At 34.7% G+C, this 23,943-nt stretch overlaps 1 pseudogene; it reads right to left on the bottom strand.

Annotated features, from left to right (window-relative positions):
* Nucleotides 1–4,764: 4,764 nt before the first annotated feature.
* Nucleotides 4,765–6,127, bottom strand: LOC128216201 (uncharacterized; annotated as a pseudogene).
* Nucleotides 6,128–23,943: the final 17,816 nt, after the last annotated feature.

Below are 23,943 nucleotides of genomic sequence, written 5' to 3'. Positions count from 1 at the left end.
TTCTATAGTCCTGTTCAATAACTGTTGTTATCTCCCTTGAAATATTACCTCCCCTGAACGCTGTTCCGCGTGGAGAGCTTATCTTGGCTTCCGGTGGAGAGCAAAGTAAACGTGTGCGAAAATGAGCGAATCTACACCAAAATCGACAGTTAAAAAGCGACATTATTGTTGCATTTGCAGTAACTACAGGGGGAAAGTTGTGAATGAACTTTGTGTAACGTTGCACAGATTCCCAACGGACGATAAGCTCAGAAAACTCTGGATTAAACGTCTGAAAGCTGTCAGTCCAAACTTTGTGTCAAATTTGAAAAACGATCGCCTTTGTTCTGTTCACTTCGCCAACGGCAAATACACAAAGGAAAACCCCGTTCCGTGTGTGTTTATCATAAACAACAAAGAAAAGATATTTAAATTATCAAAGGTAAGCCGAGTTTGTCGTTGTGAAACTAGTTTCATCTTGTTTATCATTCTTTGTGAATCACCAGCTACTTATTTTAAATATATTAAACAAAATCATGAACATGTTTATCTAAACTTTATATGAATGTATTTCACTGTTTACCAACACTATTGGAAATTGTCAAACAAAAGATTTGGTTCTGTTATGTTACATGTTTATAGTTTGCTAAAACAAGGTTTTTTTACCTGTTTTATTATCTGTATAATCAGTTAACATACAATATATTGTTCTGGATCTGGATGGTACGTTGCAGGGCCTTTCAGCATACAAGCAACGTAGCATCATGGATATCATATCAAGGATTTTTGTTCGTTTCTGTGAAATATCGAAAATAATACTCACAAAATAGAACCATAAGAAATACTAAGAATCCTGTTTATTTATGTATTTTCAGGTGGAAAGTTCAGAACCGGCATACAAATGTAATGACGAAGGCCAAGAGGCGGAGGATGAAGAATATGTTGGGCCAGACTGTACGTTAACTACAAGCAGTGTATCCGAGTATGCTTCAATCAAGTTTTATGGCTATGCTGGCCAGATTGAATTTACTGTTCAGAAAACGCTAAATAAAGACACACAGGCTGACAAAGTAGGAGTGTCCTTTTCTACTCAGACGGAAGGGACTAGTTCAGTTTCAGTTACTAAGTGTAGTGTTTCAACACACACAGACTTTGAAACTCCATTATGTAAATGTATGTCAAAAACAACTTCTGAAGTTGGAGTACAAGTTAACAAACCTGGCCTGACTGTGGAAGACATTAAAAGTAATGAGATGTGTATGTTTTACACAGGTCTACCTAATGTGGAAACTTTTCATATACTTTTTGATGAAATGGATGATGTAGAGAGTCACACAAATAGATGCGGAAATGGAGAAAATAAAGGCCGGCCAAGAGCGCTACGACTTATTGATGATTTTTTTTTAGTTTTGATGCGTTTAAGATTAGGGCTTCTTCTTGAGGACTTAGCAAGGAGATTCCATGTGTCGAAATCAACATGTTCAAACATAACAAACCAGTGGATTTCATACATAAGTGTGAAACTGTCAACATTAGTTGCTTGGCCATCCAGAAAGACATTAAAAGTTACAATGCTACAGAAGTTCAAACGGAAATACCCGAACTGCCGCATAATCATTGACTGCACTGAGTTCTACACAGAAACACCACAATCACTTGCTAACAAATCAATGTACTCACACTACAAGTCACATATGACTTGGAAGGCACTTTTAGGAATAAGTCCATCTGGAATTATAACACTCGTTTCGGACCTATGGAGTGGAAGCATAAGCGATAAACAGTTGACAATTAAGTCAGGACTCCTTGATTTTTGTAAAGCTGGTGATGGGATAATGGCTGATAAGGGTTTTCTAATATCGGATTTGACAACACCACGCAGCATGCATCTAATTATTCCACCCTTGAAATTACAAAAGTTTAACCGCCGACAAGTAGAGGAAACAAGGAGAATCGCAAACTTGCGAATTGACGTAGAACGTGCTATGGAAAGAGTGAAAAACTTCAGGATTTTGCAAGGTGTAATGCCTATAACATTGTCTAAGCAAGCATTAAAACTCCTGAAAATTTGTGTTGCTCTGTCAAATTTGTTGCCACCATTAGTACATGATGATGAAGATTGAATATGATCATTGTTAAAAGACAGTACTGGGGAATATACTTTTATTAACATTGCTTCAGGCTTCTTTCTTGATATGTTCTCAAATTTGTTTAATAAAAGTTTAGATTTTATGACATGAAAGATCATATACATACTATTTAAAGCTGCGCTCTCACAGATTTACCATTTTTACAGCTTTTTTTTATATTTTGGCTTGCCAATTGATGTTGCCTAGTTCAGAGCACAATTGCATGTTGTTTGCTTTGGTTTAATCACCAATATAATTGTAACTTTTACTTCTGAAAATAAACTGTTACACACTTAATGTACTATTTTATGATTTGTTGTTCAGTCTCCTTTGAGCTGGAATTGGCATTGCAGAGTTTAGTGCTCTGGCTTGATTAAACTGATTGAATCTAACCTCCACCAACTTACACTCATTATTCATTAAGACAAAACAACCGCTCTCGTTAAAGACTTTATCATAGCATTTGTCATTCCAGTTAAATGAAGTTATGTAATACCAGTTAACAGTCAAAGAACTGATTCAACACTCTAAAAACCATAGCCGGCAAGTGACATATGTACATTTAGATTTACTTGGTTACCCACTTGACTCTTGAGTTTGAACACAAACACTGTTTTTCAATAAAAGAAGAAAACAACTAATTATTTTCATTCCAATCATTTTATTCAATTCAAGTATTGTTGTCAATGAAAAAGAGCAGTTCATGATGATACATTTAATAAGATCATAAAAACAAAGGTATAAATCACAGAATTAATCAACGACACAAAAATGTTCATGTGATATATATAGTATCGTTGGCCGTATGGACTAGCTGGTTGTTTTCAATTTTTTTCTATACTTGAGAAGTGTGGGTCTGAATCCCAACCCCACAAAATCAAAATACTTTTTATGCTACAAACTGCATTTTTTGTGCAATTTAAAGCTGCACTCTCACAGATTGAACATTTTTTTGTCTTGGAACAAGCAAATTTTTTGCGTACATATCTGCAAACAGATATATACGCTAAAATTTACTAATTCCAAGACAAGAAAAAGAAGGGAAAAATGGTGAATCTGTGAGAGTGCAGCTTTAAATGTTTCAAATAATGTATACAAAATTAAATTAAAAGCAATTGTGTGATTGATTGACGAACAGAATATGTGCTACTGATACAGCAATATGTATCATCTTTTCTCTGACATGTATAACAACATTTGAACAACAAGATTAAAATGTTGCATTTCTGAGTCCGAGTCTCAATGTTACACTTGAGCCATTTACGAATATGGATGCAGGGCTCCATAACCAGTGCAATCCTTGGTTTCAATTCCAGTAACTGACAGCTTTCCCAGACCAAACGGGTATTTTTATGTACGATATAAAAAAATTGTTAGAATAACAATAATATTAACACTTATTTACTTTAAGTTATAAACAGTACTAATTAGATATCATATATTTGCATAGCAATCAAGGTCTATAGTTAACTTAAGCGCATGCAAACAAACTATTAAATGTAACAACAACATGCGAGCACCAATTCTGTTTTAACAAACTCTTTTTTTGTCTATTTACACATAATGAACAAGAACTGTTTGATTTTTCTATTTACACTTTAAACACATTAAGTTTCTTTACATTAGTTCTTTACCCCGTTTGACATGCTCTGTGAACAATTCTGGTATAACAGCCTTTACATAAAAACTGTTCAGTTTACCTAGCATGTCAACCCAAAAATCATTATCAAAAGGTATTCTCTCCACACTATGACCCTTCAAAGCCCACACAAAATTCACACCATTTTCTTTCTGTTAAGGCCATTTGACCTTGAACTTGGAAATAGTAGCTGTGCTTTTTTTCAAGGTTACTTCGCCATTCACTATTGAACAACAAAATGTTTTGTCTACACAGGCCTCTTTTGGTGAACAGTTTCTAAATTTATATGGGCATTTTATCTCTAAGACCCCCTTGTTGTGAGCACATTTTTTACAACAGTCTACTATTCCATCTGGGATTGATCCCAAGTGTGGTAAACTTGGCTTTACCACAAGGCCAGATGAAAAGAGTTCCAGCCCGGGGTGGGTTATTTGAATACGCCTTTGGTACACACGCTTGGCAGCTGGTTCATGGCTTCTGTCCCATCTAGTAGCTGCAGTATCAAATTCGTCATTGTACCCCATAATGGATCGCAACAAGATATCAGGTTTTGTTTCAGGTTTTTTCTTACAAATAGTTCCAAAACTGTAACTTGTTAACCTGCCAGCCCTTGCATTTTTCCAATGGCAACTTTTATGTTCCTTTTGTTGAGTTTTCAATAAGAAACCATCATCCTGCTTACAGTTCAATGATTTAAAATATGTTTCGAAATTATTTTCACATATTGAACTTTTTAGGTCAACACTGTCTTTGTAAAAGAAATCCACAGAATGAAGTTTGTGTAGCACTGGTATTGGCTCTTCTGGTGCAACAAGTTTAGAATCACTCAACAAAAAAGCGGCATGTGGGGCACATTGTTTAATTTTTTTCCCCAAATGCTAATGAATTCAGAGGTTTAACATTGTGCAGGTTGTCAACTTAACATTTAGTAGATGGGCTAACTTTCTGTAAAGTTTCATTTTCAAATTTCAGCTTTTTGAATACAAGATGCTGAGATCTTTGAGGGCTTATTTTTCTTTACTTCGGCTGGTTCCATTTACATTTTGTTGAAGTTGGCGCATTCAAACCATCCTTCTGTTTGGAACCGATATCAACAAGGGCGTACAGCAACGCAGCAACATGGTTGCAGGATTCCCCCTCCCTGAAACATGAAAAGAAATGTTGTACGAGTATGATAAAAAAATTCTGCATTATTCATTGCAATTTAAAATTATTCAGAAACCTGTAATCTGACAAAACCGTGAACGGACGCACAACAGGGAACTAGGAACACTTTTGGATAACGATGATTTAAATCAATTCATTGACCTAGTCAAACAACTAGGGAAGTAGCTACTGCTACTTTGGGATGACGCTTATTCGAAATGGGTTCATTGTACGACACCCCCTCCCCCCCCCCTTCGGTTTGTATTTAAAATTCAGGGTATTTTAAACAACCAGGCACGTAGCTAGGGCTATTTTGGGATGACGCAGATCCAAATTATTTTTTGATGGACTCCCCCTAGCCCCTTCGGTTTGTATTTCAAGTTCAGGCTTTTTTATTACAAAAACTTTGACCAGTCGAAATGTCATTGCACAGCTACGTACAGTCAGCTATGCCCCTGTCATTCTTTTTATAATCATTGTCAATGTTGGTGCATCTTAAGCTTTTATTAGAACACAAACATTATTGCCAGATGGGATATCATTATAATGATGCATAATAAAATAACGAGTATGTCAACACTCTGCATCAAAAGGAGATGCTATTATCTAAAAGTGCATGTATACATCTTATTCTAAATGTGAACAATAAATTTACCCAGCAGCACAGTTGCATCCAGCAGCATGAACCTTTCCCGATACTTTAGACAGACAGGCCCATGGTTCATAATCCTTTTTTTAACTGCAGACACTGGTAAGGACGGAATGACCTTTGCTCTTACGTAGCAGTGGGAACATTTATGTGATATCTGATTGTATTTCACACTATGGACATGTCCATCTTCGTAGAACACTTTGGCTTTTAATTGTTTTCTTGCATTCATGTTCTGATTGTCAAACGTGCGTGAACGGTTTAACACAAGGTAATTGTATAAATCCTGCGTCCTGAAGAAGGGAATTTTTAACACATCGTCCTCCCAACAACCTTTTAAACTGCCTGGCTCTGGCATTTTTTCACCTAGCGGCGTGGTAAATAATTCCTCCTGCCGTTCAAGTTTGTTGTTGTTGTCCTGAATATTAATCTCTTTCAATGTCCGTTTTCCGATTTGTACAAGGCCTCGGGCACGTGTCTATTTCCTGACACATGTGCTCCTCTATCTCGTAAATAAATCTTAAGTTCACGCACTGATAATTTGTCAAATTGACACGGGTCACCGACCTCTTTATTCGACGCCATTATCCTGTCAATTGTTACTCGCCGGAAGTTGATGTCAACTACGAACGATTATTTGCTAAGGGAGCTAACAACGGTTATTGAACAGGACTATATCCTTCATTCATTTGACGTAATACTTCACACAGTTGGTCAGGACCATTACACAATAAGGTTACATAACTCCATATTATCCTTTATACAAGTTATGGCCTCTGATTGACTTAGGTTAGGGCAAGTTGGACTTTAATCAGAACAATCTATTTCCATCAATCAATGCACTTAATACTTCGCACAATTTCAACCCAAAATACAATTTATGTCCCTTAATTATTTATTTTTTAATTTTAAATTTTACTTTTAATTTCTTTTGACAGGCATATTTTTTATTCTAAACCAAATTTTCATAAAGGGAAAACAAGTTATTTGAATGTCTGGCATCATTGTTCGGGCGGGCTGGTGGGACAGCATCAAAGTCACCTTATGTATAGTATAACTTTAGTTAGGTTTGACATAAAGAGACCAAACTTGGTAGTTACTAAAGAGTTAATAAAGGAGTTTTATAGGAATGCATTTGAGACCCCTTGGATAAAGGTCAAGGTTACTATTAAAAGAAAAAGGGTGGGTATTGAATAAATTAAGTAAGGGTCTACATCTTGTGACCAAAATTGGTATATAGGAAGAGTTTATAGAGACCTTTTCTGAGATTGTGTTTTGGTCCCCGAGGGTTGTAACATGATATATAGGAAGAGTTTTTGGAGGACTTTCATGTGATTGTGTTTGGGGCCTTTAGGATCAAGGTCACTGTTACAAAAAATAGAAGAGAGCAGTTAAAATTGAATCTTTTCTGCCAATCATTAAAAATCCGATTCTTGTTCACTTTTTAATTTGATTGTTTTATTGCTTTTGACATGCACATATCACATCATTATTGTATTCACTTCTAAGTCATAGCCGCGTGTCTTACGACAGCTCTTGTGACAGTTTTGGAGTAAATCAAAACATTCACAGTTGTCCAATGTACATTAGTGTATTAATGTTATAATCGCATTACCATTGTAAGTTTTGTCATGATGATTAGGCACTGTGTACAAAGACGCATGACATTGACCTCAATGTGACCTGGCCTCAGTAGCTGAAGAAACTGTGAAAGCTCAATATGGTGCCAAAGGAAAGCACCGGTTTGAATCCAAGTGGATACTTTGAGACTAACAACGTCATTCAAATGGGGAAAAAACGAAGACGGTGGAGAAGTTAATCAAACAAAACTAAACCAAACCAAACCTAAGGAGTCGTAACTGAACATTGGAAAGTCCAACAAGTAGAGTAACTACTATTTATATATTTACCCTCGTACTTCCTTAGTGGGTCTAGTGTTTATAACAGGACATACAATATGAGTTATTTTGTCTAATTGTAATAAAGAGACTCTCTCACGTTTTTGTAAAATGCACTTTGTATGGCGAAGAAAAGTGTGGCAATTCATTGGGAGTGTTATAAGTCCTTGTGTTGGTGTGGTTTTGTTGTCAGTTTTCTATTTTTTCCTTGACAAATCCGGCGTTGGTTCGCTCCCCACTAAATCCAAAATAACTTTTAACACGTTATGTGTATATTTTTCTGCAATTTCGGTATCAAAGAGTAAAATAGTTATACTGTAATTGTTTTCAGATGCATTACCTTGAAAATATAATGAGCAAGTCCCTTTAAATGCCGCGTCGCATATCCACACCAAGCAACATATCCATGTCTTTCGTCAATACAGAGGTTTGTTTGGTTGCACCTTACTTTATCTATACATTTTAATGTAGAATGCCTGTAAGAGACCGACATTTTTCCCTTTTGAATGAGTGGTGGGAGATGAATTATATCCAAATATATTTAGTCAAACACAGTATAGCCGGACAGGGCTGGAGTTTGAACCCACGATCCTCAGATAAACAGTCGCGAATGCTACTAAATGCGCTTCCAGGGCCGCCTTAATTAGTAGCTGTGTTTTACGAACCTTCTACAACTGTTTATGATGAATATAGCTAGAGATGACACGAACGATTCTTAAAGGTTGAGGTCAAAGTCTCAGGTCAATGAAGTCTTATGTTTGCTTCATATCTACTGAATTATTCAAGAAATGTCCATGTAACATCAGAATACTTGTCTAAATGTTGTGGAAAATCCACATGTGAGCCACACTAATTCAAGGAAGCAGTTACATAAAACAGACGTAGGGTCGAGCATATTTTTCAAACTCAAGTCTCAAGTTTCAGTTTCAGACTTCAGCTTTTTAGTTGACAATTAAGCTTTTAAGGTCAAATTTATAGGCATGACGCTGTTGTCGATGTTTAATGCCATTAGGATAAAAAATGTGCAAGAGTTCTCTGATTGTCTCTTGCTTGACACAGTAACCATTTTGAATGCACTTCATGTGCATCATTTTGTATCCGTATTGCTTGCCAGAATGTTCAAGTTCATTTATTAAAAAACAATGCCACATCAGTAATATTACTGTAAATTTTCTTGCAAAACAATCCCAAACGATTCAAAAATCGTTATAATGTCCTTACAGTAATATTACTGATGTGGCATTGTTTTTAATAAATGAACTTAAACATTCTGGCAAGCATCACGGATACAAAATATGATGAAGTTCGTCAACTCTGGAATTGTCATCGCATAAGACCTGTTTGCAACAACATCAGTCCAAGTGGCCGCCCGGTTACAATGTACACTTGTCCAGAATTATACGGCGCTCAAGATTACCTGTGCGCAGTACCTCGAGATAATGTGGATTCATGTTTGGAAGAGTGTGTGCTTAAAACAACATTACATGTGACGCAACTGTTTTTGAAATTTTGCACCATGATTATGGACGACCATGAGTTCCAGAGGCCGGATTGTGGTGATTCGGCAGTTATTCTCTACCAAACACTCCGACGTGAAATTCTCAGTGAAATTAGTCGCACATGAAGAGGAAGTTTTCCAAATACTTACCGATTTAAAATTCAGAAAATTAACTTTTTATTATGGTATGTGTTATTTAAATGTTTGTTCAGAATACATTTTATATATTTAACATCCATTTATATGTATAGTTTCTGTTCTACAAAAACATGTATGTTTGATATATATACAACATGCACATGTATTTCTATTCGGTTAATACACATGCATTATGCATCGCGCCATGTGTACTGCATATGTGGTTGCTTTGTATTTTCAAGGTTAAAGAAGATTTACATCAATTAATAATATTGTTTTATTATTCCCAAATAGATGAATAAATGTCAAAAACAATGGTTCTTACGAAGAATATCGAGTTTAATTTGAAAGAAATGAGCATAAAACACAGTATTTCTACCTTATGAGACTATAGTAGACCACAGTAAATCTTTATGCATTCACCAATCATTAAATTTTTTATCACTTTCTGCTAATAAATTCATGGTTACAATCTTGTTATCAGTAGTTAATATTTTCCATAAATGCATTATTTAGTAAGTAGTTTAAGGTTTATCAGTCGAAATTTATTTTTGTTATACACGTGTATGTATTGATTTTGAATAAGAGTTTCACATTAAATGTAAGCCCATGAATAAGCACTGCTCAATTAATGCATAAATTTAAAATATGCCTTTCTTTATTCAATAAATCGATTTCAGCGCAATCTATTTTATATCTACAATGACTGTTGATGTTTAAACCGTCATGTTCTGTATCCTGGACCCGTCTTCATTGACGTTTTAAGTCTGAGTTTAAGACGGAAACTTTGAACTATTACTCCTCCATAGAGCAAAGAATAAATGTAAATATCTCAAAATGTGCATCTAAATCATTTCAATAGTTCTACTGCATTTAGGTATGCCTATAAATGTGACCTTAAAAGCTTAATTGTCAACTAAAAAGCTAAAACTGAAATTTGAGACTTGAGTTTGAAAAAAATGCTCGACCCTACGTCTGTTTTATGTAACTGCTTCCTTGAATTAGTGTGGCTCACATGTGGATTTTCCACAACATTTAGACAAGTATTCTGATGTTACATGGACATTTCTTGAATAATTCAGTAGATATCAAGCAAACATAAGACTTCATTGACCTGAGACTTTGACCTCAACCTTTAAGAATCGTTCGTGTCATCTCTAGCTATATTCATCATAAACAGTTGTAGAAGGTTCGTAAAACACAGCTACTAATTAAGGCGGCCCTGGAAGCGCATTTAGTAGCATTCGCGACTGTTTATCTGAGGATCGTAGGTTCAAACTCCAGCCCTGTCCGGCTATACTGTGTTTGACTAAATATATTTGGATATAATTCATCTCCCACCACTCATTCAAAAGGGAAAAATGTCGGTCTCTTACAGGCATTTTACATTAAAATGTATAGATAAAGTAAGGTGCAACCAAACAAACCTCTGTATTGACAAAATACATAGATATGTTGCTTGGTGTGGATATGCGAGGCGGCATTTAAGGGGACTCGCTCATTATTTTTTCAAGGTAATGCATCTGAAAATTTTTTACAGTATAACTATTTTACTCCTTGATTCCGAAATTGCAGAAAAATATACACTTTAACGTGTTAAAACGTACTTTGGATTTAGTGGGGAGCGAACCAACGCCGGATTTGTCAAGGGAAAATAGAAAACTGACAACAAAACCACACCAACACAAGGACTTATAACACTCCCAATGAGTTGCCACACTTTACTTCGCCATACAAAAAAAGTGCATTTTACAAAAACGTGAGCGAGTCCATTTATTACACTTAGACAAAATAACTCATATTGTATGTCCTGTTATAAACACTAGACCCACTAAGGAAGTACGAGGGTAAATATATAAATAGTAGTTACTCTACTTGTTGGACTTTCCATTGTTTAGTTACGACTCCTTAGGTTTGGTTTAGTTTTGTTTGGTTAACACCCCACCGTTTTCCCCATTTGAATGACGTTGTTAGTCTCAAAGTATCCACTTGGATTCAAACCGGTGCTTTCCTTTGGCACCATATTGAGCCTTTACAGACTCTTCAGCTACTGAGGCCAGGTCACATTGAGGTCAATGTCATGCGTCTTTGTACACACTGCCTAATCAGCATGGAAAAATTTACAATGGTAATGTGAACATAACATTAATACACTAATGTACATTGAGCAACTGTGAATGTTTTGATTAACTCCAAAACTGTCACAAGAGCTGTCGTAAGACAGCGCGCTCGACTACGCGGCTTTGACTTAGAAGTGAATGCAATAATGATGTGATATGTGCCTGTCAAAAGCAATAAAACAATCAAATTAAAAAGTGAACAAGAATCGGATTTTTAATGATTGGCAGAAGAGATTCAGTTTCAACTGCTGTCTTCTATTTTTTGTAACAGTGATCTTGATCCTAAGGGCCCCAAACACAATCACATGAAAGTCCCCCATGAACTCTTCCTATATATCAAGTTACAACTCTCGGGGACCAAAACACAATCTCAGAAAAGTTTTCTATAAACTCTTCCTATATACCAAGTTTGGTCACAATATGTAGACCCTTACTTAAGTTATTCAATACCAACCCTTTTTCTATTAATAGTAACCCCTTGACCTTGATCCAAGGGGTGTCAAATGCAGTCCTCCATTAACTATTTAGTAACTACCAAGTTTGGTCTCTTTATGTCAAACCTAGCTAAAGTTATACTATACATAAGGTGACTTTGATGCTGCTCTCCCGAACAATGATGCCAGACATTCAAATAACTTGTTTTCCCTTTATGAAAATTTGGTTTAGAATAAAAAAGATGCCTGTCAAAAATTTAAAAAAAAAAATTAAAAAAAAAAATTAAGGGACATAATTTGTATTTTGGGTTGAAATGTTATGCGACCTTATAGTACATTGATCATCATTAATTGTGCGAAGTATAAAGTGCATTGAATGATGGAAATATATTTTTTTATTAAAGTCAAACTTGCCCTAACCCAGTCAATCCGGGGCCATAACTTGTATAAAGGATAATATGGAGTTATGTAACCTTATTGTGTTGTGGTCTTGAACATATGTGTGAAGTATTACGTGAATTGAATGAAGGATATAAAAGTAATCAATAGATATCCCAACCTGCCTTAAAACTTTAACCTAACTTCAAGAGTCAATCAGGGGCCATAATTTGCATAAAGGATAATGCGGAGTTATGTTACCTCATTGTTCGATGGCCCTGAACAACTGTGTGAAGTATTAAGTGAATTGAATGAAGGATATTGGACTTATAAGTGAAACTCCCAACTTGCCCTAAAACTTTAACCTGCCCTAAAACTTTAACCTAAGTCAATCAGGGGCCATACTTTGTATAAAAGATAATATGGAGTTATGTTACCTCATTGTGTGATGGTCCTGAACAACTGTGTGAAGTATTAAGTCAATTGAATAAAGCTTATTGGACTTATGAGTGAAAATCCTAACTTGCCTTATAACTTTAACCAGACGCCGACGCCGGGGCGAGTAGTATAGCCTCCGTATTCTTCGAATAGTCGAGCTAATACTGGATTTGCAAAGACAGGTGAACAAGCTGCTATTGCCATTACAGAGCTAGCGTGATATACTTCAAAGAACTGCAACCTAACGTTTTCGCTGCACGCATCACTATAAATGTCACCTCAGTGAGACTGGAGTCATTTATATCATGCACAACTAACAAATTCAACAAATTCAATGACTTCATATCACACGCAAAAGATGACAAATACATTGCTTTTTAAAGAGAGTATAAGTAACAACAACCTTAACTCTGCCTTGAACAAGAGTGCCAGAACAAAACTTTGCATGAATGAAGATGAATTATTCAGAAATCTTTCAGACCAGTGCAAACACATGGCTCCGGAAAGAAATGCATGTCAGACGGATAGACAATGCCCAAATAATATCTGGCTGGCTTTAATGGGGTGTAATTATAACAAAGTAAACAGTGATTTTTGTAACATATTTTGATTTAAAAAGTTACCATTACATTGATGTCAAGTTTTAAACAATAAAAAACAGTACATTTGAAAATGGCTATTTGCCCCCCCCCCCCCCTCCCCCAAAAGAAAACAGTGCAGTAACCCCCTGACAAAGTCAGGTCAGTTATCAATGTTGCTAAATGTTGCTAATGGGTCTGCGATAGTTTGTCTAAATCCAGTTTGTCGAATAAGACACAAAGTCAATTAGGACAATTGGTCAACATGAACTTTTTGCCATGTACAACAATTCATCAAATTATCTTAGTAATACTTATAAATATAACTAATCAATTGTGAATGCCTTTAACATCGTAGCATTGTATACTAGTATTCGTCAGTGATATGGTGGCATCAACGATAAAATTTAAGCATTGCTTTGTCTTCCTTACAGTCTTCCAATAGGTTCCAAAACATTAGGACTGATTAATAATTAAATTTATGCATACAAACAGCGTACTTTCCTCACCAGCAAGAAAACATGATTACCCTTAAGTTGTTTACTTGACCACATTTTACATTTGCTACAAATTGTCGTAGTTTACAAAATAAACATTAATTAATTGTCTGAGTTTTCCTGTCAAAGAAATGTCACATTTAATGAATTGTTGTAGATATGACAATGTCTATGTTTTAATATGATTTGTATGATCATGATTCATACAGAATCAATAGACAATGCCGCATATTAGGTAACAATATTCTGAATTTTGCAGAACAATTATCACAACAATTAAAAATAACAATTAATAAGCAAACAAGTGTCATAATTGCTCATAATCCCCCAATTGAGTATGCGGCTATAAACCCAAACTAAAATATGTGGCCTCTAATGCATTAACAATGATTCTTACTGATGATTGGACCCATTGATGTAGTTCTAGAACCAACAAAACCAAGTTAGGATTCTCGTCTTATTTTGACGAACCTTTTTACTAAATATCTTGACTGGGCGATTACAATACATGTAGCTCATCTGCAGCACTTGGTATGCATGTGAGCTTAAACAGGTGAGCAATACAATATAACAATAAAAGGCAATATAAACAAAACTGATAGTAAATAAACACAAGCACAAGATACAAAGAAAATCAACCATGTAAGTGTGTAATACAGATTAATACTGTAACAGTATGTTTTTGGCATGCACACTGGCCAATGTAACTGAACACATCATAGTTTAAATATTCCTATACAAAATACAGCTAGATCAATTGTAACTCAGATAAAGGACTGTGTCTATTGAATATCTATCTTTGCAATGGTTGATGAACACAAATAGAAAAAAATTGTCTCAACATGACTTTAACCATTTTTTTTAAAAATCCAACAAATGATGAAGTTATGCCATGGGGCGAATTTAATAAATTATCTTGAGAGATGGACAGACCTTGGTCATGAGCACAACACACAATCTCATCATAATATGCATAGCGATGGACAGACAAACAGTATGTAGGGACACACAAAATCTATATGCCTCCCACAAAATTGAAAAACATACTGAACAAAACACAAGTAAAAAAAACAATACAATCAAATATGCATATGGCAGTATGAAAGATAAAAAGAAAACTTGCTATAGAACATGATTTCTATTCATAACTTGCAATAAAACATAATTTGCAATAGAACATGTTGTTTTTTTCATAACATTCTACACACAACGCTTCAAAGCAATCATGCTTACAATAGGTAAACATTTCAACCAAATATAACTAACAAATAGCTCTCAAAATGTTTTAGGCATTTTAAACAAGTTTTAAGCAGGAAATACATATTTTCTACATTACTATCGTATATTTATTTGCATTTGGTAAAATAGAATTGAGCAGAAGGGTGTTCATATCATGGGTCATTTATTGACCTGATCATGAAAATCTAACAAATTGGACAGTAAACATATGTGACCAATCCATTGAATGAAATCCTTCAAGCTTGCTTTACTTAAGACTTGAAATTGATTTGTGATTTTTTTCATGTTTACTTATCCCTTGACAGAAGTCACTAAAGAATTTTCAAAGGTGTAAAATCCTGCAATACATTCAGAATATGGAGACAAAATATCTAAGGACCACATAATTGATTTATATTAACCATTTTTAGAACCATACTACATGATGCAAAACAATTTCTGATCCTTCTGGGCATTAGATAATTTAAAAAGAAAACAGTTTTCATTCTGCATATTATTACATGAATTTGAAAGACTTTCTATTTTGTGTATCTGAAGCATGACAGTATTAAAAAAAACACATGATGCTCAACATTAAAAAATCTGGAAACAGTGTTTGGACATTAAGACATGGTGAAATGTGTTTGAAATTTAGTGAAGTTCACCATATTGAAAAAAATCAAAATGGAATACTTTTGAAACTTAACTTTTTGGTTGCAAATGATTCTTTTAAAGTTATAAAGATAATTTAGTAACCTTAAAATGTATATAACATGTATGAAAGTCCGCACAGAAGATTAAAAATGATCTACTTTCAAGAAAAAGGGTGTTTCTTCAACATAATAAGTTTGAGGAAAATTTACAAGCACTACAGCCATTGCTTACATAGAAAAGCATACACATACATTACTATGGTATACAACAAAGTCATTGTTAAGCATTGTTTTATGCAGAATTGTGACATGTTCACCTTATACTGACTCTATAAATTAATTGAACGAAATAAAGATTTAAACAATCATTTAAATAACATTAATTTTAACTGTAACTCGGAAAAGGACTTCTAACAAAATGTATCAATACTTTTTAAAAATACACTTACCTAATAAACCCAGATATATATTTTTTTAATTTTTCAAGGTGCATGGTGTTCATGCTATTTAGACTTTCAACAGTATTACAGCTTAAATATGCATGTACAGATTGCCAATGGGAAAATGATTATATCAAATAAAACAAAATGTTATTTGTGAAGTATTTTTCTTTGCAATAAATATTGTTTTTAATTTAAGCTGAAATCAATATTAATTAGATATGAATACTTCCATCAACAGTGTACCCTAACCCTTCAAATTAAACATCCACAAATACCTAAGAAATTTCTTCCAAAGTAAGACAACTGATCTAGCACTGTTATTATTATAAACGATATTTTATTAAAAAGAAAACATATGTCTCCCCTACATCTCTTTTCTATGTCAATTCCAAAGGTACACAACACTTTGATTCCTTTCTAATGCATGTAGAAGAGGAATGTGGGTGACGAGGTCATAAATGACTCACAGAAATATAATGCTTCTTGTAAATAAAGACTATTTACACTATTTATCTCGGGCAGCCTCAAACCAATACAGCCTCTTTCATTTAACTTACTTGGACAGGGTAATGCTTGCCCTAGTAAAAAAGCAATGAAATACCACTGGGATTCCGGAGGTAAGATAACATGGTAGTCCAGTGAAATTTACCGCCGGTATTCCAATGAAATAATACCACCCAAATTTACCACCAGAATACCACTCTAATACTGTGATAATACAGTTAATTATAATAATACAAAATATTTCTAAACAACATGTGTGAGATACATACATAGTATTGAATGAAATGTCATTTTTATGTAATTATATAGCAGACAAGTTCCATATTAAAATCAGTTCAAACTTAAGAAAACATCACATTATGAAAAGATTGGTTGCTTGTTTTTAATACATGAACTTCCATATCATGTTTGTAATTTACTTGTTTTGTTGCATGCCCATGCACCTTTCCTTCCAAATTACAGATAAACCTTATAAAAACCACAGGAGTCTCTCAGATTCATCATCAACTCATCAGTTCCTCTCGCTGTTTTCCTCTAGGAATGGTCAATGTCATGGAGCAGGTAGAAAAAATGGTAATCTTCTGACGTTGGCTTCATTTCCATAAAACTTAATCGTTAAGATTGTGCCGACATCGATCATTCTATGATATAAACTCATCTTTAAAAAAAACACCAACAGACGAGCTTAAACTTAAACACATACTTTTTTATTTACTTAAGAAACACTAAATTAGCATAGTTTTTGCCCTTTCATAAGGTAATAGCTTCTGCATCTTGTCAGCTCATTACTCATATCTTTAGAAAAAAACCTGTGACTCCTGCAAACATCGCATGAGAAGGGCAGATAGTGTTTCTGGCCCTTGTCCCCTCGGCAGCCACATCTCCAAAGAACATATCGATACAGATGGAAGACGGGTCATTCCATATTCTTGTGTGTAGAAATGGATATCAATAGGCTTGTGAAAGCCGCAGAGGGGAATGGTACTCGCCGCGGAAATGAATGCTGTTAATACTCCCATGAATGCAGGAACAGTCTGATCTGAATCAAAAATATTTATCTGTTAAAAATTGATCAGATGCCAGTTAATAGACGAACAACGTAAATATTGTTGTGATTTATTTTGCATTATGAATTATTGCTTAATATTGAATAAAAAAAATTATGACTTATATATTATTCATCAATTTTAAGAACTTTTGCATTTCATGAATTAATATATAAATAAATATTTATTATTGAAATGATTATCTTTTCATCAGGATTTTATGTATGTGCATTATTATATTGAATCTCTAACTTTTATAAAAGATGCATATAAATAATATTTTTAATAGTATATAAATAGATATTTGGTATTGAAATGATTAACTTTTCATCAGGATTTGATTTACTGACTTATTATACTGAATCTCTAACTTATATAAAACATTTATATAAATGACGTTTTAATTTTAATAATCAAGTATAAGCCCAAAGCAACACTTAAACAAGAGATTGCTTTTTTTTAAAGCGCTTGTCTCCCCTATTGTGTGGTCGTATCTGAGAAAAAATAAATGATGGACATGAAATTTGTAATTTTAGACTGGAGACGAACAAAAATGAGTGAAGTTTGGTTTATTCACCCATATTAAATAGTAAATATCTACTGCGACCTTGACCTTTGACCTTCTGACCAATTAATGGGGGAGACATAATTATTGCCCCTGCATGTTTGCATAGTGCCCAAAATTCTTAAATTCTTGGCTAATCATTAGAAACAGTCTTAAAAATTGTATAAGCCTGACAGTAAATGGGACCATGCTCGGCTATTTCTGTGAAAATATACCTCGGAAGTAATACGTAGAGAAAGTAAGACATTTCATTATGGGGAAGTAATCTCATGAAGCTAGTCCCAATCATTTACATGTTCTGATCACAGTCATATATTTGTCTGGATGAGCTAGACAAGTGGAGCTCACATCACTTTTTTCAGGAACCATACCGAAATTATCCTGTACAATATCCTATTGCAAATGATTGTATTTTTACTGTTTTGTTTTGAAAGCTCTGTTGTGAAAGCTTAACGTGAAAATGTAACGTTTCCGTACGAGTTATTATGATTTAAACGCTAAAAGGCTCACCTTTTCCTCGATCAATCGATTGATGTCCCTTTCCGGTATGTCCCTACTTTTTTAGAAAATTAGTGAATGATGAATCGTCTAGGTCTATCTTCTCCGCCATTTTGACGAGGTAACACAAAGGGATGTAACCGATGTAATAATCGCGAGTTAGTATCTCATAATTGGGATTTAGTAAGCCATAATTATGAGTTATATCTCCTAAATAGTAGAAAGTAAGTCGTAATAAGGAGGTACTATCTCCTAATTAGCACTTAGTTAGTCATAATTAGGGGATAGTATCTCCTAATTATGAGATAGTATCTCGTAATTAGGACTTACTAAGTCATAATTATGAGTAAGTATCTCTGAATTAGGACTTAGTTAGTCGTAATTAGGAGATATTATCTCCTAATTATGAGATAGTATCTCGTAATTAGGACTAAGTTAGTCATAATTATGAGTTAGTAAGTCATAATTATGAGTTAGTATCTCCTAATTAGGAGATAGTATACGGGAAAATATTTTTCACTTTGGCACCTGGGAGCTTCCATAGCATACCGATTAACTTTACTTACTGCTAAAGATATACGACAATTACTATTCATTGCATAATAAAAAAACATGTAACATAGTAAAAAAAGAATCTGAGTTGGTAATCACTTTTGGACAAATAATCTTGAGTCATAACGCCAAGGAAGGTTTGGAATTTTAAGGCCGAATGCAAATGTAAAAATAAGTTCTATCGGAAACAAACAAAACACACACAATGATACTCTTAAGACCGCTACATAACGCTAATACATGATACTCTCAAGGGCGCTACCAATCACTAAACCATAATACTCTCAAGTCCGCTACACAGCACTTACCATGATACTCTCACCGCCGCTACACAATATTCAAACATGATACCCTCAAAGCCTCTGCACATCACTTAACCATGATACTCTCACGGCCGCTACACAGCACTAAATCATGATACTCTCAATGCCGCTAAACAACACTAAACCATGATACTCTCAAGGCCGCCACACATCCCTAAACCATGATACTCTCAAGGCCGCTACCCATCACTATACCATGATACTCTCAAGGCCGCTACACAACACTTAACCATGATACTTTCAAGACCGCCACACATCACTAAACCATGATACTCTCAAGGCCGCTACACATCACTAAACCATGATACTCTCAATGCCGCCACACATCACTTAACCATGATACTCTCACGGTCGCTACACAACACTAAACCATGATACTCTCAATGCCGTCTACACAGCGCTAAACCATGATACTCTCAAGGCCGCCACACATCACAAAGCCATGATACTCTCACGGCCACTACACAGCACTAAACCATGATACTCTCAATGCCGCTACACAGCACTAAACTATGAGGCGCTCACGGCCGCTACACAAAAATAAACAATGATACTCTCAAGGTCAGTACACAGCACTAAACCATGATACTCTCAATGCCGTCTACACAGCACTAAACCATGATACTCTCAATGCCGCCACACATCACTAAACTATGAGGCGCTCACTGCCGCTACACAAAAATAAACCATGATACTCTCAAGGCCGCTACACATCACTAAACCTTGATACTCTCACGGCCGCTACACATCACTAAACCATGAAACTCGCAATGCCGTCTACACAGCACTGAACTATGAGGCTCTCACGGCCGCTACACAAAACTAAACCATGATACTCTCAATGCCGCTACAAAGCACTTAACCATGATACTCTCACGACCGCTACACAGCACTAAACTATGAGGCTCTTACGGCCGCTACACAAAACTAAACCTTGATACTCTCAAGGCCGTTTTACAGCACTAAACCATGAAACTCTCAATGCCGCTACACAGCACTAAACTATGCGGCTCTTACGGCCGATACACAAAACTAAACCTTGCTACTCTCAAGGCCGCTTCACAGCACTTAACCGTATCCTTTCACGGCCGCTACATAGCACTAAACCCTGATACTGTCAATGCCTTTATGCAGTACTATACCATGATACTCTCAAGGTTGCTGCTTAGCACTAAACCATGATACTCTCAAGGCCGCTACAAAGCACTAAACTATGAGGCTCTAAAGGCTGCTATACATCACTAAACCATGATACTCTTAAGGCCGAAACACATCACTCAACCATGATACTCTCAAGGCCGCTATGTAGTTAGATTAGTTTCCCTTGATTTCTTAAAGTATGTATCGGCAGTGGCGGTATCGCCGAAGAAGCTGATATTAAAAGATACATAATTGTTCGCTAAAAATTAGTAGTAAAACAACATGCATATCTAAAAGAGGTGGTATAGCTGGAGAAATTGGCATTGCGGTATCGCAAGAATGACATCGCTTAATTGCTTTAATTCATCATGTTAAAACTTTGCCACTAAAAATAGTAGTTTCTGTTTTCTTCTGTTTATGATTCTGTTAATATACATTGTCAAGTTCAAGAAATAATTTCATAACTTGTGATTTGACGGTTTTAGTTATTTTTATTTGTTTTTATTCATTTGTTCAGATTCAAGAGAAAAAAGTTTATGAAATGCGGGACGTGAGAGAGTGCTCCTGCTCACGTACATGCCTGCCAGTCGCGTGCACTTTAAGCTACTACGTGTGTGACACTGTATTTTTTATTCTTGTTTTGCAAAAACAAACACGACGTTGGGTCCAGTTGAGAATGTTCGGGATTTACCTTTTGCGTTTTATCTTTATTAAGGATTGTTGGAATAAGAGTGAGGTTTGTGCACATAAACTGGTTTAAATCCACAGTAAATTTACAGTGTACTGACCGTTCCAAGGCGGTACCTAACAATTCTTGTTAACATACCTATTTTTATATATACATGTTATAGTATATATGCACTGTGCTGTTTGTGGAGTTTTGTGCTATTCTTCTATGTTTCTTGTTTGTGATTTTGTATTCTATGTCTTTGGCGTTTGCCCAGTGCCACTAAACCGGGTTTATGTTTAAACTTTTTGCTACTGAGCTTGTTTCTGTAGCTTTTTGCATAAATATTGGAGTAATCTGTTAAATATTTACTATTTGTTTTGCAATATATGTTTAACGAAAGATGGTTATAAAACTAGAGTAGTTCATTAGCATAAGTAGTACACTAATCTTAGAGAACATGTTCTGCTTTAAAGTCGCATGAAAAAGATTTAGGCAGATATTAAATCCATTCGTTAAGTTCAAGTAGTGCCATTGTTGCAGCAACTAACGGTTTAAAAGACATACTTTTTAAACGATATTGTCGGTGACTTAGTGATAGTGCAAAAAAATGGTTATATTAAAGTAGCGTTCATGAACGACAGTCAGTGTCCTTGATTTTGGGACTGTAATAAGATTTGTTAGTGTTAACCTATACATGTATGGATGTATTGAAGTGATTATGATGAGATTGATTAATTTAGTGCCCGTTCGTTTAATTCAGCTGACTGTCAATGTACTTTATCAAATACAGTAAATGTATTTTCACAAAATGTTTTGTTTTATTTATCACCAAAGGAAGCATTATTATTATATCTAGGTCATAGCGTTGTGTGTCTAGGTATTTTCATCCTAAGTGTGTCAATTTAGCGGTTATTAAGGAAATGTAATTTTCTAAACTTGAGTTTACGAATATAATGAAAATTCATTTTCTTGGTTAAAAGTAATGAACGCAAGGTGGCGATATTAAAGTTTGCACTACAAAAAATTGACAACGATTGTTCTTATATGACCATCATTTGCGATTGAACTTGTCCAGAATATATGTTCTGTCCATTTCATAAATAATTCACACATATTTAGGGGAAGAGTTTCGTAGACGTGATATCGTTTTATATTCTTTATTGCACCGTTTCAGCATGCCGTTGACGACATCGCTGTTCAAACAACGTGGTATGATAAACCTATGAGGATTTACTTAGAAGCGCGATTTTATAACTGATAATGATTACCCCATATAAGAATGTGTTACATGGACATTCACTTTGCACGAGGATGTTTCATAGGATACACATTTTACACGTGCTAGTTCTGGCTTTAAGCTATTTACGAAAATGTGATGCATACTAACAATACCAAAGGATGACGCAGACCTCGAAAAGTATTCAGTAGTTCACGTGGAGTTTTGCAAAACCTATACTATATCAGACGCAGTTGTTACACCGAAACGAATCACAAGAAAACTAACATATACAGATGGTGAACCGTTTCAGTTTAAAAAGCATATTTCTCTTAATGACCACCAAAAATGATTCATCATTAGTATGCATAAGGAAATAAATGAAAATAGTAAGTACATTCTTCATTAATATCATACTTCTCTGTTTGAAATACTGATATATCAAATTATAAATCCCCGACATCAAGCTCTACTTTACGCCTCTTTGTCTATGATATATATATATATATATATATATATATATATATATATATATATATATATATATATATATATATATATATATATATATATATATATATATATATATATAACTTATAAGCTTGATATATTGATGAAAAATGTGCATGCCAAACACAGGGGATATAACTCGTATAGAGGGTAATATGGAGTTTACAAATTTAATGATCTTGCGGCATTGATCAATATGGTGAACTAGTAAATCCTTTGTGTAAATGCTTTTTGAAAATAGGTCAAAATCCCAAACGTGCCGATAAACTTTAACCCCAAGTTAATCAGGGGTTATTTTGTGTTTATGATAATTTAGAGTTGAATAATTTATTATAGTCTGATGGCCATAAACACGTGTGTGTAGTATCAAGAACATGTAATGAGCATTTTTATCAGATATAATCCAAAGTCCCAATGTGTAAAACATCAATAACGAAAGTTCCAAGTCATTCAGGGGTCATTATTTGTACTAAGGATCCTATATAGTCGTCTGACTAAATAGTCTTATGGCTCTGAACAACTATGTTAAGAAGTATCAATTCAACTGAAAAAACGTTTCTTTGAGAGACGACTAAAATTTCCAACTTGCCCTAAGACTTTAACCAAACCTCATATGTCAACCTATAATCTGAATTTAGGATAACATAGGAGATGTGTTACTCATTTGCTCGATGTCCCTGAACAACTGTGTGACGTATGGATTCAAATAAATAACTGGTTTATGACAAATTACTTAAATACTTAGTTGCCACAAGAACTTTACCGGACGCATATGCCAACATCGACAACGACGCCAGGGTGAGTAGAAAAGCTATAATTATACATTTTCAAGCTAAACATATTTAGCTGTTTTCAAACATACATAAATCTGTCAAATATCAATTGATGTGGTGACGAGAAATGCATCTCGGATTATATACGCATTATTTTTGTTCAGGGAGCCTTCCTCTGGCTCAAAATTGGTTTAAGGCACATTTCTACACACATTGAATTTTTGGACATATTTTGTTAATCTTGAGGCTTCTTTAATTAGTTGATGATAATTAAAAACAAATGTATATGAAGACATATACAATAATGGTTG

This window comes from Mya arenaria, chromosome 14 (genome assembly GCF_026914265.1).
Source record: "Mya arenaria isolate MELC-2E11 chromosome 14, ASM2691426v1".
In the NCBI taxonomy this organism is placed as follows: Eukaryota; Metazoa; Mollusca; class Bivalvia; order Myida; family Myidae; genus Mya; species Mya arenaria.
The sequence above is the reverse complement of the archived record's forward strand: the minus strand, read 5'-3'. Positions and strand labels throughout refer to the sequence as shown.